Source organism: Chiloscyllium plagiosum, unplaced genomic scaffold (assembly GCF_004010195.1).
Source record: "Chiloscyllium plagiosum isolate BGI_BamShark_2017 unplaced genomic scaffold, ASM401019v2 scaf_24337, whole genome shotgun sequence".
Classification (NCBI taxonomy): Eukaryota; Metazoa; Chordata; class Chondrichthyes; order Orectolobiformes; family Hemiscylliidae; genus Chiloscyllium; species Chiloscyllium plagiosum.
In genome coordinates, this window is record NW_025203452.1 from 1 (window position 1) to 2,836 (window position 2,836).

Genomic DNA, 2,836 nt, shown 5'->3' on the forward strand with positions numbered 1-2,836 from the left:
GTGGGTCAGCAGTGCAGCTGACTGAGTGAAACCTCTCCCGTACATGGGGCAGTGAATGGCGTCTCTCCCTTGTGGACCCTCTCGTGCGTCTCCAGATGGCTGATCCGACTGAAGCCCTTCCTACACACTGAGCAGGAGAATGGCCTCTCCCGGTGTGAATGCGTTTGTGGGTTTCCAGCAGGGATGGGGAAGGGAATCCATTCCCACAGACCCCACATTTCCAACGTTTCCCCTTTGGAGGGAGCTTTCCTTGTGTTGCTCTGGGATTGAAATTACAAACAGAACGGGTACATAGCCTTTCCCACCTTGAGGGGTGAGACTTTGATTCCTCCAAGCTGAGTAAATGGTTTGAAGCACTTTTCACAGTCAGCGCACTGAATCTCCCTCACTCGGTGTCTCAGTATTCTTCCTGCCACAGGACTGTCCAAAATCTCTCAAAAAAACAAAAGCAAACATGCCTTCTTGATTGGAATGGCTGCTGATATTCAAGTCCCAATGAATCAAGTGGCTCTGTCAGAAGTTTCTGTATCATTTGCTGTAAGATTTCTTTCTGCACGTCTTCTTGCAAAGAAAAATCACAAAATAAGTGATCACTGTCAGTACAGTTAATGAACATAACATTGGTGGCAATTCCTGTAGATTGCCAGATGTCTGCTGATCACATATTATCCAGGCCACAGAAACCTGAAAACACTCATGCAGCCAGATAGCCTGGGCTGTGCATGGAGGAAAAGTTCATTTCAGTGACAATAACATGGAACAAACTGCCTACAAAGATGCTGGAAATGGAGCTGAATCAAGGATATGAAAATGAAATGTTAAGGCTGGTTGAGAAAAGAAAGGCAGTAAAATTGCTGAATGACTTCCTGCTGACCTATTAAATAAAAAATTATGACAAAAAAGGACGTAACTCCATTCCTACATTAGACGGTGAATAATAATTGCAAAGAAACTTTTACAACAGCCAACAATATCAGATATACACCATATTGAACAAAGAACAAAGAAAGTTTACAGCCCAGGAACAGGCCCTTCAAGCCTGAGCCGATCCAAATGTACTGTCTGAACCTGTCGGTCAATTCCTAAGCATCTGTATCCCTCTACTCCCCACCCACTCATGCATTTATCCAGATGCATCTTTCATGCATCGAGGGTGCCTGCCTCTACCACCTCTGCTGGCAACGCGTTCCAAACGACCACCATCCTCTGTGTGAAGTAAAACGCGTTTTTGCTTTGAATAAGTGCTGCCCTTGCCGCGTTCATTGTAACGGGAGCTCTGCCGCATCCCTAATTCAGGCAGTCGGATCTCGTTAACTGAAGCTGCTTTTTGAGAATATTGACTGGCCGTTTTTGCACAAGGCAGTATAAGAAACAAGGGCTCGTCCGGGATTTGAACCCGGGATCTCTCGCATGCCCACGCACCAGAACGCCCGAAGCAAGAATCATACCCCGAGACCAACGAGCCACAGGCCCCAGGCGTCTCACATTTTTTGAGCAATGTGCCAATCCCGTAAATACTGTTCAGTTCCTTGTGAATCTCACCTTTTCGTTGTGAACATGAGGAAAGGAGCAATCCTTTTCTAAGGTGCAAACTGTATACGTGCCAAACTGAGGGAATACGCAAGCAAAATAGCTTTAAGAGAGATAGAAAGTATTTGAGCACCTTTGGAGTGTCTGCTCCCTCCCTGGATTCACTCCGGTTGCGACAAGTGAACAGTGTTTCGACCACCCCGACCACCCCTTCCCCCTCGCTGCTGGAGGATGGTATATGGAAAGGGGGAGACATTGCTTGGCTCCCAGATGTTGCCCAGAGGGAGGGAGTTTCACGCTGAAACTGACAGGGCTGCATCCGTATTGTGACGTCAACAATGGAGGGCGGGCCGGACAGCTGCTCTGCAGTTGAGGCACGTGTGGAGGGGAGGACACTTTGCAAATCCCACTCTCCTCTAAGTCAATGCAGTTTGAGTTCAAGCAAAGCAAGGGGTTTAAATATACTTTAGAAAACCTCCTTTGTGCCGTGGGAAAACTCCGGCCGCGGGAAATGCAGAATTACAGATTCATAGTAACAGAAGCAGGGGTAGGTCAACTCCGTCATTCATTAAGATCACAGCTCCACCAACCTGCACTATCCCGACTACCCTTAATTCCCCTACCATGCAAAAACACATCCAACTGTGTCTCCAATATACTTCATGAAGCTGTCTCAACTGCTCTCTTGGGTAGAGAATCCCATGGAGTCTCACAGAGTTACACAGATGTACAGCATGGAAACAGACCCTTCGGTCCAACTCATCCATGCAGCCCAGATATCCTAACCTAATCTATTCCCATTTGCCAGCACTTGGCCCAAATCCCTATAAAACCTTCCTACCCTCCAACCCTGGCAACATCCTTGTAAATCGTTTCTGCACCTTTTCTAGTTTCACAACATGTTTCTGATAGGAAGCAGACCAAAATTACATGCAATATTCCAAACGTGGCCTGACCAATGTTCTGTACAGTGGCAACATGAGCTCCCAACATCTATCCTCGATGCTCTGACCAACAAAGGAAAGCACACCAAACGCCTTCTTTACTATCCAATCTGCCTGCGTTTCTACTTTTAAGGAACTATCAACCTGAACTCCAAGGTCTCTTTGCTCAGCAACACTTCCAAGGAACTTACCATTAAGTGTAAAAGTCATGCTCTGATTTGATTTTCCAAAATGCAGCACCTCACATTTATCCACATTAACCTCCAACTGCCATTCCTCAGCCCATTGGCCCATCTGATCAAGGTCCCGTTGTGATCTGAGGTAACCTTCTTTGCTGTCCACTACACCTCCAATTTTGGTGT